The sequence below is a fragment of the Chamaea fasciata genome, unplaced genomic scaffold, assembly GCF_029207755.1.
Source record: "Chamaea fasciata isolate MVZ Bird 193981 ecotype frontalis unplaced genomic scaffold, bChaFas1.0.hap1 SCAF_2, whole genome shotgun sequence".
NCBI lineage: Eukaryota > Metazoa > Chordata > Aves > Passeriformes > Sylviidae > Chamaea > Chamaea fasciata.
The window spans coordinates 57,097,572-57,110,876 of record NW_027094087.1 but is presented as its reverse complement, the minus strand read 5'-3'; positions in this window follow the sequence as shown (position 1 = coordinate 57,110,876).

Genomic DNA, 13,305 nt, shown 5'->3' with positions numbered 1-13,305 from the left:
TTATTTTCCAGGCAAGCCATGCAACTTCTCAGCAATTTGTTGACATCAGCACGTCCTGTTCTGAGGGCTTGCAGCAGTTGTCATTATTTGGTGATTGTTAGCAGAGCTGTTAGCATAAGTCCATGAGCTTTAATTTGCTGTTTCAGAAATAGGTGAATCCTTTGTTCCAAAAACAAAACAAAACAAAACAAAAAAAAACAAAAAAACAAAACAAAACAAAAAAAAAAAAAAAAAAAAAAAAAAAAAAAAAGCTTTGAACAGCTTTTGCACATTCAATGAAAATAAATAGTTAAGCTGCACGTATAACCTTTTGAAAATCTAGAAGATTCAAATTTGTCCAGAAGTGTCCAAATAGTACTAACAACAACAGCAGATTGTGAGCACCAACAGTAAGTCAGAAAAGGAGAGTGCGATTTGTAGGGATGAGTCACCAGGCATGTATTTTCTGCCTATTCCTGTAACTAAGGAAAATAAAGAATTTACAGAGGAACTCCAGGAGCACGGACACCAGAGGGAATCCAGGTAAAAGAAGAACTGAGTGCCTTCTGGGAATCCTGGGGATACCACAATCCAGGGCCAGGACTATGTACCATACAGTTGCACTGTTGCACTGACCCACCTGTCATTTGTCCCAGCCCACTTCATTGCTGCCATGAAGCAGGGAAGCCATGCAACTCATAAAAATTCATAAATCTGTTGCTTTAATAGTCTCCATGCTGTCATTTGGTCTATAAATGTGCCAGGGGTCATTGGAAAAATGTGTGTAGCAGTGCAGAAGGTCTACAAACTACTGGTTAAACCACACTTATATGAAATCCCACTGCAGAAACATCCAAGAGTTCCAAGAACTTAAAAGAAAGGGTAGATATAATGAGATATTTATATAACATTAACAAGTAGTGTTCTGCAAACTGAGCAGTATCAGTACACGAAAAAGGAGAATTCTACTGCCCTGTCAAATCATGAACAATGTATTATTCAGGTCCCAAATGCAGAAGCCTGAGATCCTTGACCACAGTGGCCATCGTTAGTTAAGGAGCTTAAGAGTGATGGGAAAAAGAAGAAAGGAGCAGCAATTAAAATAATAAGATTCTCTGGAAATGAAATAAGATTCTATAGGAGCTGTCCCAGAAACATCTATCATTTAACAATGATAATCAATAATTAAATGAATCCTTATTTTGAAATGGACATTTCAGGGACATACTCATCTGTTAAATGCCACCGTATGATTTAAAAACAATGGGAGATTTGGGGGGGTTTTTTTCGGTTTGGGGATTTTTTTTAGGAAACAGCTGGGCAATTCTTTACCCATCTTATAAAGAGAAATCAGAAAGGCTGTTGCAGGAGCCCCTGTGAACTACAGCTTTACGCTACTAAACAACAAAAATCTAAAAAACACTAGCACATAGAAAAATACTGAATTAGATGATTCTGCATTTGATCATCCCAGATATATGCCACCACCACAGAAACAGATGCCTGCATGACAAAGTGTTGAAATAAATCAGTGTAGACCACAGCTACAATTCCTGTAGAGAATGAATTTCTCTCAGAAATTCAAGCCATCCTCCAGCTTGTAACATTCGTTGTTCCAAATTTCCAGGAAAATATTTGGGCTTGCTAGAAAGAGATGGATACCAGTAGGATTCAGTATGATTCAGCTAAAATTGTTACAAACTAGATCTGGGATGCAGACTGAGTACAGGCTCTGTGGTCATTCCCAAGTTGTTAGAGTGTCCCTCCAATTGATTTTGCAGATCTCCCAACAAGATTTTCCAAGGAGCCTGTGTGGGCATTAGTGCTAAGCAGTGGGACTGGGAAGCTGTCAGTGTCAGCTGGCCTTGGGGGCCTGGCTTCCTTCCACCAGTAGTGTCATCATAGGCCAAGAGTCCTTCTTTGTTGGTGAATTTTCTACATATCCCACTTTGACTCAGCCACCAAGGAAGTGGTTGAGTCACCATCATCATCAATGGTCTCGGAGGTCTATTTCAACCTAAGTGATTCTATGATTCTGTGCTTACCTTCCTCATTTTCAATACCTACAAGAAATAGTGTATGATGAACACACTTCACTAGCTGTAACTGCAAAGCTGTACTGACCTCTCTAGATTTGGGTGTCTAACTTTCTGGTTAGACACCCAAATCACATTTTCCATGTTCAAGATGCTCATACAGTTGCTCTAAGGCTATGGGTACCTTCCCACAGACACTTCCACAAACATCCCAGCACAGACACTTAAAATGCCAGCATGCTGACTGCCAGCTTCCAAAAGATGATTCCTTACAGATTTGCCTGAGGAAAGAGCAGGAAACAAAGCTGTTCAGACAACCAGCAAGGCTCAGCAGAAGGGCATCTCCTGCTGTACCTCTGGGTGGCCCAGCAGTTACACTCACAGTCTACCCCCACAACATGCTGGAGGATTGCAAAGATATGTTCCAAAACTGACAGTCAGTCCCCACGGTGGGCAAGTTGGACCAATCTGTCAAATGACTGATATGCATCTATTAAACTGTCTTTTGTAACTCCCAGTAACACCGAGTAACAAGATAACAACTTGAATAATGCATCTCAGGATAGGAAAACTATAAAATGCACATGCCTCACTGTCTTACAGTCATATGTCATTCTTCTGTCCTACTGCCTTTGACAAATTGACTGGTATGATAGTTTTATGGGTTCTTTGTTTCCTCATCTGCCTCTTCTCAAACCCAAGACTGAAAATTAACATGACTTTCAATCAGCTTTGCAAGTTATTAAATATGTTTGCCCCTACTACAGGTACATGCCAAAAAGTGGTGGGTTCACCAAACTTAGCTCTTCTACTGAGAGGCTTAGTACACCTGTAGTGTATTCCAGGATCCCTTTCAAGGATAATCCTGACATCTGATCTTTGATGTAATTAGCACAATTGCAAATTTTCACAAGGGATCCTCTGTTCTTGTCAAAATCTTTACCATAACAACCTTTGAATTACAATACAGCAGTAAGTGTACTACAGTGTTCAGCAGAGGAAGAGATACAGTAGGAACAACTCTAAATGAAATTAATTAGAATGGTTAATGTTCGTGAAACACTTTGAAGATGGAAAGAGCTATAGTAGTGTTAAATTATAATCATTAGCATGCAAGATCCTGAAGGTCTTACTCATTTATCACCCATTTGTTACACAGACTAAACTTACACTCACTGCAGCTGAAGATTTATCTGAATGAGAGACAAATACAGATTTCAGATTTCATAAAATGATAATAGTAAATATGGATTAATAAACCAATCAGTCTGTGAAAAGTCTGTGTTCATAGCCCCTGGTACTTTAGTCTGCTTAGGAAAGACTCACTTGGAAATGTCCTCAGGCCAAAAAGATCCATTGTTCATTTAGTTTGAGGAAAGAAACTATATAAGCAAAACAATAAAACAGTGTTCTATATTGGATTAAATAGGAGCTCTGTATTGGGGAAAGGGAAAGGAAAAAAAGGCCTCCCAAGGACTGGAAAAATTCAAATGACACACTGAGATGTGGAAAAGGAGGATTCAGGGAGCTAAAGACCAGTCAGCCTGGCCTCAATTCTTGTTAAGGTGATGAAGCAAATAATCCCAGAAACCATTTCCAAAAAATATCAAGGTGATTTGAAGTAATCAACATGGATTTATGAAGGGTAATTCATGTCTGACCAACCTGATAGCCTTGTGCAAAGAAATGATTAATCTGGTACATGAGTGGAGAGCAAAAGTAGACTTAAGCAAGGCATTTAACAGTCTTTCGTAATATCATCATTGACAAACTGATAATGCACGGGCAAGATAAATGGACAGTGAGGCAGACTGAAAACTGGCTGATCCTTCCCCTCTGCTCAGCATTGATGAGACACACCTGGATTGCTGGATACAGTCCTGTGTTCCTCACTACAAAAGAGACGTGGTCATACTGGAGAGAGCCCAGAAAAGACTTGCAAATATGACTAAGGGTCTGGGCCATCAAAGGAAAGATTGAGATTGGACAGTTCGAGCTGGAGAAAAGAAGGCTTTGGAGGAATCTTATCTATGTCTGTAAGTACCTGAAGGGCAGGTGTAAAGAAGACAGAGTTAGGCTTTTCTAGGTGGTGCTCTGTAACAGGACCAGTGACAATGGGGACAAACTGAAATACAGGAAAGTCCATCAGAACACAAGAAGACAGTTTTGTTTTGTGAGGGTGGTCAAATACTGGCATATAGTGTTCAGAGAGGTTTTGAAGTCTCCATTCTCAGAAAATGAAGAGGAACAGGTGGGAAGAAAATGCCCTTTGCAGATAGCTGTGATATAGCATAACAATTCACACATTTGAATTTAGAAAAATTAAATGCTTTGTGAAAGATTACCAAACTGACAGCCATGGAAGGTGTGAATGTATCTGCACCTCAGTACCCATGCACAGTCATTTACCAACCCTCTCTTAGTTCATGTGTGTCTCCTTATTTTCGTCGTTGCTTTAGACTACTCTGGACAGAGGAATGTGACAGAATCCAAGATCAGCAGTAATGTACATCATATTTTGTCTCCCAACACTCTCATTCAATGGTGAAGAAAGTTTTTTATGGTGAGATGAGTTAATTTATTCTGGTTCAGTATTTCTTTCACTGCAAAAATAGATCTCATTACCTGGTGGTTACTTGAATATGGTTTACTTTAGAAAAAAAATTTGCCACATTTAGTAATGCAATTAATTCCTAGTGGAGCTAACAAAATGTCTCTGTAAAGATAATCAGAGAGATTTTAATTCACTTCTTCTAAACCTCATTTTTTTCCTTATGGTATAGTTTCTACAAATACTACATATGTCACCCAAAATTTATTTGGTGATCAGCCACCCACAAGAAGCACACATTAAGTTCTGAGTTCCAATAATTTCCAACTCTTCCAGCTATTGCTGGAGAACTGAGCAGCTCCTCCAGCAAGGGTTTGTCAAGCACTAAACAGAAGCAGAAGCTGGTCAGAATGCTAGGAGAAGAAAAAATAAATTTGAAATAAGGTCTTTTTTTGTTCTTGTTAAAAGCCACATTACCAGAGAAGATACATGTGACAAGGATGGGAGTGCCTGTGAGGACAAGCTACATGCAGATATCCAGCAGAGAATTTAAAATATTTGTTAGCAGTATCAATGTATTTTGGCTGCATGCAAGTCCTTGCATATTATCGTAGTGCCAGGAAAGTACACAGCACCTCTGAGTCATATAAAAGTTCTGGTTCCTGCACATAATCTGCATTTAGGCAGAAAGTAATAACTCTAGAGTGGAGAAGAGCAGATAATAGTTCCCCCAATAGATGTCTCATGATAACTTGAGCTGATTTTAACCCTGTTGTCACTCTGTATATATAGAGAGAATAAAACTGTCTTGTGAGCACATTGCAACCCCAAATTCCTGTAGACTTGTTGAACTTCAGCAGAGCATGCTCCTTTTGAGTCCTGGTAGGACAAATAAGTGCTTTGACCACACAGGTATCCACATTAAATGTGGGAATTTAAATTTGCTGTCCCATGTAGATGCTTACATGGGAATGGTGAAGTCCCTACACAGCTGAAGGAGAGACACCACCTCCTAACACAGACTCCTGTCTCATTGTGCAGCAAGCCTGAGATCCTACAGTGGGATTTATCTCACCTAATTTTGGCAATCCAAATGTTTAACTTTTGGGTAAGCTAGTCTCCAAGCTCCTTCTACATTCAGTGCAGAGATGGATATTTCCAATTAAATGTTAGTGATCTTATTCATCTTGGGGTGGGATAGCTTGCTTTCTCTCAAGGGTTTCCTGACAATACATTATAGCACTGGCCCATGTGAACAGCTCAGAACAGATACCTGTAATCTATATATTATATGACATAAGGTGATACAGAAGAACTTAAAAACATGCAATCATTAAGCAGTGTGAAAACTGATTTGTAACCTCGAAGCTGCAGCATACTTCTAACTACCTTCAGCAACAGGGAAGAATCACCAGTCATGGAATTAGATATCTATTTTATTCTAATTCACTATTAAAGCTCTTGGAGGCTTAAGCCTTCTGAAAATTATGGTACTGTTGAATTCAGTGGTATAACACAGATGAGGGTTCAAAGATATTTCAAAGATGATTAGCAACTTCTTTTATCTGTTTCCAATACTCAGTACTTTATATAAATTAAGAAGGAAGTTTCATTTAAGAGAGGAAGAGTAGCACATCAGAGCCTCTGACCAGTGCTAATTTACTGAGGGCAAAACTTGGCAAATTGTAACATTTGTGAAATATTATGAAAATAGTTTGTTGGGAAATGTTAAACTTTTCCAATAAGCTAAACTAGCAAAAAGGGACCAAAAATACACACATTGATATATCTTTCTTTAATAATTTAATATAAAAAGAGAATACAATGAAATGAACTGTCAAGTATAAAAATCCTTTTAGTATTCCCTTTTCATGTTCAAAATCTTTGTTGTGTTTGAGCATCCATAATTGCTTTGCGTCAAGTTCCCTAAGACATTTCCATCTGTCTTTCAGCAAACTTGAAAACGTTTTTTTCTACTTTTGGCTTTAGTAAAAATCAGATGTTTGTTTGAGCCAGGAAGGTTACTTCTGGTGATTGTTTACCCTCTGCCATTCTGTGGTGATCACTGGGGCCATCTTTCACTTTGCCATGATACATGTATATTACTGTTTGCACCATCACTCACATCTCATAACTTGGGATAATCCAGAAGGGCATTGCATGCATCATTCCTTCTGTTTAGCCATTGAAATAACTTTACTCGGAATCAAGAGCTGAATGAAACAGCTGAGCCCAGCAAACAGAGTGGCTAACATGGGAGTTTCTGAAGGGTTAGCTTCTACTCTGTGCTCAGAGGTAGAGCAGTTGCAGAAGGTTTGGAAGAGCATTTGCATGCGAGTGTGTGTGTGCATTATCTTTTCAAGTTTTGTCCTTTCAGAAAGCTGTGGGGACAGTCTTGCAATCTCCTATCAGGCTGTACTGATCGGCTTGTCAGAGTTTCTGTGAGACCCATCTGGCCATGACTAGCAGGTCTTTGATCAGAATCAGTGCTTGAAATCATCAAATAGTTAATCCCTCCCAGATTACTGAGGGAATGAGACTCTGTAGAGAGAATTTATATATAAATCATTTGCCTGGTGTCCTTTGGAACCAAGCAGATGAAGGAAGAATGAAAAGACAGTGACTTCACATACAGGAGGGATATTTGGAAAAAACACATCTGGAAAGCATCACTGTTGAAGATTCAAGGCAGCAGGGACCCATCACTAAGGAACAAGCTATACAACAAATCAGGGTTTGTAGAACAAGGTACAAATGTATCATTTTATATACCTGCTCAAGTTCCACAAAATACTCATGTCTGAGCCACTAACACAGCCCTGTGCAAGTGATCTTGAAGGTTTATGGATTAATTTTCTAGCCAATATAGGGCAAGCTGGGCCACAAGCCACTAGCAGTTCCTACCACCATATCCCATTTCAGAACAGCATCAACAGCTCCTTAAAACCTGCCTGTCGTATATTAAGGAAAAAAAGCTGAGAAGCTGACATCATGATGTGAGTGATACATAGCAGAGATCTGTCAGTACAAAAACTACTTTGGAATTTCTAAAAAAAAAAATACTGACAATTTCATAACTCAAAAAATAGTGCCATGGAATGATAAATTTGATTTCATCTTGGCAGATAAAAGGACACTGATCTAAGAACTAAAAACAAAGATTTTTTAGGAGCAAGTCATCATAACTTAATTACATTTGTTATGTGCAGACTGGAAAAAAAAAAGTTCAAATCAGTGATAAATATAGTTGGTGATTTAAAAGAGACAGGTTTATAAAGCTGAAAACAACTATAGCCTGATAGATCTGGAAGAAGATATGAATAATTTGGGAGAACTGATTAAATATTTTATTTGATGGTCAAAATGCTACCATCCCGCAGCTGAAAAATTAGGTGACGCTAGTTATAAAACAACTTGACTTTAGCAGAGAGAATAAAAGCAACTCCAAAAGCTAAAATATATTTTTGATCTCTGTATGTGTGCATCAGTGGAGAGGGCTGGGATGAGGGGTAATGAAAAAAAGGGCAACATGACAGAAATATATATAAATTTGGAAGCTAGAAAGTTTGGGAAACTGATTAAGGAAATAAAAAAAAATAATAAAGTAAAAAGCAAGGGATGATACAGTTGTAGGTAATAAAATATCCAAACGTAAGGAATTCTGCCAGATTTTTTTTCCTAAATTAATAAAGTAGGGCTGTCAGCAATAATGCAGGAAACTGTTCAAAAATATTCTGGGTTTTATTTGGAAAAAAAGACATGCATGTTTGGATCACACGAAAATGATGAGTACATTATTAAGAAAATTTTCAGGGGCTTTCTTTACGTTCAAAGGGCTATGACAAAGAACAATACAATCTTTGTTATTTTTGCTCAGAAATAAAGAGGAGTTTGAATGAGATTTAATCCAAGTTACCTGGATCTATATTTAGATCTATATTTAGAAATGTTATAAACAAGTCATTTGTTAGCCAGAGGGGTCCAGAAGAAACATTAAGCTGGGAGTCTACATTTTTTAAGAAAGTCACTTTAAACTCCTAAAGTAGCTTGAAACTCCTAAAGCACTGAACAGATTTATTTCTTCATCTTGAAATGCTGATGCTTTCTTCAGTAGAATGCCTGCTATTTGTTAGGCACTTCACAAAGTCTCATATAAATTCTTTCTGAGCATCTGATGAGATGTTTTGTTTCTGGCAAGACAGGATGTCAGTGCCTGCTGCTTTTGAAGGCAGATTTTTTGTGGAAGGTTGTATATAAATACATATTAAGGAAGAATGTTTTAACATAACATTTGAGACATAAATATTCATTTCCTGCTGCAAACTATAGATGAACAAGGTATAATAATTCCCTCTGATTCTTGAGCACTTATTTTTGGACTGTTTGCTACTTCTCCCATCTGTTGCTTCTTGATCCCATGTTTTCTGTACAATGTAAAATACCTCACTGTAGACTTCCTGGATTTCAGGAATAAAAACATGCATTGGTGAGGCTGACCAGAACAGTGGCTACTGCTCTCCTGTTTCCTATATATGAAACATACTGAGACTATGATATTCCAGGGGTGGTTCTCCCTACCAGCCAGAAATCCTTCCTGAAATCCTGTAGTTAAATAAAAGCCAACAGGCAAAGCCCATCACTGGACAAGGACCAATTCCCTTAAGGGTTTATTTGTGCAGGGTGGGCAGTGTACCGGGACTCTCACCTGAAGTGTTGCACACGAATGACACCGTGGTACTGATGCTGCCAGGCAAGCCCAACCTGAGGCCATACAATCTGACAAAAGGCTGAGCTCTATGCACAAGCACAAGCTGCTGCATCAATTTGAGGTAAATACCAAGGTCCCTCTTCGCTGCAGCTGGAAGGAAAATGGTATTTTCTGTGGGAGTATTTTATGTCTCACACCAAATCCACATGGGTATTTTTGTTTTTCATCTAATTAAAAAATCAAAATTGAAACCTTTTCCTCCTATTTTTAGTATTTGAAACACAGACAAAAATCTGTTTTCTCACACATAAGCAGAGGAAGAAAATATTTGCCTCCAAACTTTCCATCTAAAAGAAAAACTGCAGAAGCATTTACATGTTAATAAAAGCAACTCCTTCTACTGGTTATTATCCTCCTTTCTCACTCATGCATATTACAGTGATCCAAGCAGAGAATGAGCAGGCTTTCAGACCTTCCTTAGCATGCAAATGAAGCTTTGGCTTATGCATCACCCCTTGCATCTGAAAGCAACTTGTGTGTCGCTGCATAATATCATTCAGAAATTTGGGGGATCTTCCTCTATTTCTTCAGTCCAGCCAGGCAGCATTTTCCATGTCTGATGTGTAGGACTAAACCTATTCCAAACAGCAATAAAACTGAGATAGAAGAGCAGGTGAAGATAAGGAAGGAAATTAAAATAGATGGGGTTTTTATGGAAAGGTTTCAAAAAGGAGAAATTGCAGCACTTCCCTCCAGCTGTACACTCAAAATCAGATATGAAGGACTATCTGATTACTTCCTAAAGTGTTGCCTGGGAGGATTAAGCACAGGCCATGGAGCAGATCTTCTGCATAGGCAAATCACTCTACGCTTTTACACCAGCTGAAAGACTGGTCCTTCTGCATCCCATCTGCCAAATACACATAGATGCAGAACGAGTGACTCCAGTCCTCCAGAGCAGGTACATTCCCTTTCTACCAGTGGGGGTTTTTTATGCACCCAGTGAATTTCAGTACTCAGTTTAGCTCCTTTCCAACTTCATTTCATACAGAACAGAAGATGGTTTTTGGCAGTGACACTTAGCTGAACTCTGCTTTGTGTGCAGTTAGATTTACTTCTAACACTTCTGGATGTCATTACCCGCATTGTTGCTTTTGTCCCAAACTCTCTTTTTGTTGGTCGGTTTGGTATTGAAATCACAGCTAAGCCATTCAGCATGGTATTTTCTCTACAGAGTGAAAAGTGTGTGAAAGCAGTTGAAGGTCACATCTATTATAACAAAACAAAAGAGAGAAATAGTAGGGCATCCATTCTGAAGTCCTCAGACATCCAACATATTATTGCCCTGGTGATTTCAGTGTGGATAAGAAGAGTTGCAAAGGGAAGGAGGCATCTTAATCCAGCTGCTCCTTTCAGCATACACAATGAGAAGAATGCAGGGGTCTTGTTCCCCAGCCTCTTCCTGCCACACTGTGTCATGTGCCTGGAGTAGTTTCTAGAGAATATGCCTCTGTGCCAGGGTACCACAGAGAAAAATGTTCAGTTTGGGGGTATCTGCAGTAGCACCCCTGAACTCAACTCATTTTCTTCCCAGGCCAGGCTCTGGGCACTGGAGTTCCCAATGTCCCATTTCAATTATGCAAATATTCCTACATGGGACCTGTGACCAGAGACATATTAACTGGGTGAACAATGAGATTTCTCCAGTAAATATACAGCTTTTTCCCCCACTCCAGAAAATTAGGTGCCTGTGAATATGGCATAAAACAGAAGAAAAAAGAGAGTAGGGATATATTTTATTAGAGTTCCTTCCCCTCTCCAGGTCCTCAACATCTGAGTCAAGAAGAACAACCTGCATTATTTGAAGCGTATTTAATTTATTTCTGTGGGGCTCTTGCCAACCTACTAATGTACCCAAACCCTTCTCTTTTAGCAGATACTAGGTCTTCTTAATTGCATTTACCTTTCAGTAGCATAGGACAAGGACTAATGATTTTAAACTAAGAAAGTATAGAATTTGGCTAGGAATAAGGAAGAAAGTTTTTACAATGCAGCCAGTGAGACCCTGGAATAGGTTGCCCAGAGAGGTGGTGGATGTCCCATCCCTGGAAATGTTTAAAGTCAGGCTGGACAGGGCTCTGAGAGACCTGTCTAGTTGAGGGATGTCCCTACTCATTGGAACAGGGCTGGACTTGATGACCTCTAAAGAAGCTCTTTCCAGCCTAAACTATTCTATTATTCTGTTATTTGGAAACAGATATTTAACACCTCTGAAGCTGGGAGCAACACAGCTTTTTAAACGTTGTCTTTACATCTTTTTGTAATTATGGTGGTTTCTGTTCCACACCAAGTCACTGATGCTGTCACAGTCAAGCAGAGAAGAGCCTGCTGAGGTCTGGTTGTTTGGGCAGGTAGGTAGCAGCTGTGCACACTCCCTAAGCATCCCGATCCAAAGCAGCTGTGCAAACTCCCTAGGCATCCCTAAAGACACTGGGGTCTCACAGTTCTAACAGATAAGGAGTTCTCACACATTTCAGAGACCCTGCGGGAGCATATCCCTACAGTTCCAAACAGAAGGGGAAGGGAAGTTTAAGTTCACCTTTGCTCTAGCTGACACAGGGAGGAGGCACAGCATTTGTCAGTCACTACAGCCATTTTAGGAGCAATGAGTTCCCAAAACATCCCTTGCTTTCTGAGTCCTTGTCTGTTTCCGTCTCTCATGGACACCAGTTTTGTCCTCTGCCTGAAAGTCTGAACACTTGGCAACAAAGCCCTAACTCAACATCCAAACAGTTGAGCACAGCCATTAGTCCCACACCCCTTTTTCCCCCAGGCCAGATGTTCCCTCAGATGAAGAATATATTTCCTTTAGAGTATAAAACACAATGCAGAGCTGTGAGCTGGCTTGCAGACCAAAAGAAGTAAAGCCACTTGATCTATACTGCATCATATATATTACATTAGCACAGTACCATACCCAGGCTAATAAAACCAGTTCTGCATTGGAGGTAATAAACCTGCTGGTTGGACTGCAGCCAGTCTCATACTGTAGCTAACCTAAAAGAGGTACCAAAGCTAACTAGTGACAGACCAGATTAAGTATTTGGGTGCTTAGCCTCTATTGAACTCTGTGCTGCAGTTCCATTGCTCTCAACACCTGAGCTAGAGAGTTTAAAGCTTGCTTGGATATGTATTACCAGCTACCTGGGGGGAATATTAAGTGTGACCTGGTGCAAAGCAGGAGAGAAGATCCTCCTCCTTCTGCCTCCCAGATGTGGAGTTATATATGAGAGCATTTGTCTAAGTATATATGGGCTTGTTGTCAGGGCTGGCTGGCAGAGTGACTTTGTGCTTCCACACAGAACCCCAAATCATCAATCCTGGGTCCGCACAACAACAGTATTTCAAACAGGGAGTGTCAATATTAATATTTCATTTCATTGTTTCTAATCCGCTAAAATTATTCAGTCAGGGCAAACTCCGCTCTCTATTATCCTGGTGCAATTCATTGATTTCCACAATGGCCAAGTGTAATTGTGTGCAGAATTTGGCTATTAATGTAATTTTAATAAAAGTTTCTTCATGTATATTTCATAAATCTATTATTTTGCAGTGAGAAATTTCTAATCAGCAAGTAGGTATCTCTAGATACTGTTGCTCATTTGGTAAGGTAGGCAATAAGTAATAAATACCACTGCATTAGAAATGTAAGTGAAAGAGAAAATTGGAAGTTGCTTTTGGATGAAAGTAGATTAAATATAGTACATTTGCTTAAGTATCTTTATAATGTAGCTCAGCTTTTCATCTTGATCTTTGGTTAAAATTACTTTCTCTGAATTTAACTTTTCATACGTGCTAGAACACCTCTGCAGTATTGAAATAAACAAGACTGTTAAATTAAATGCATATTGTGCCAAAACCTTCCCTCAGCAATATATGTGCATAAGAATTTAAAACAGGATTTAGAATCAGAGCTGAAGGTCACCTCTTTTGTATCACAGGCCATTACATTTCTCCCCTGTAAGAAAATC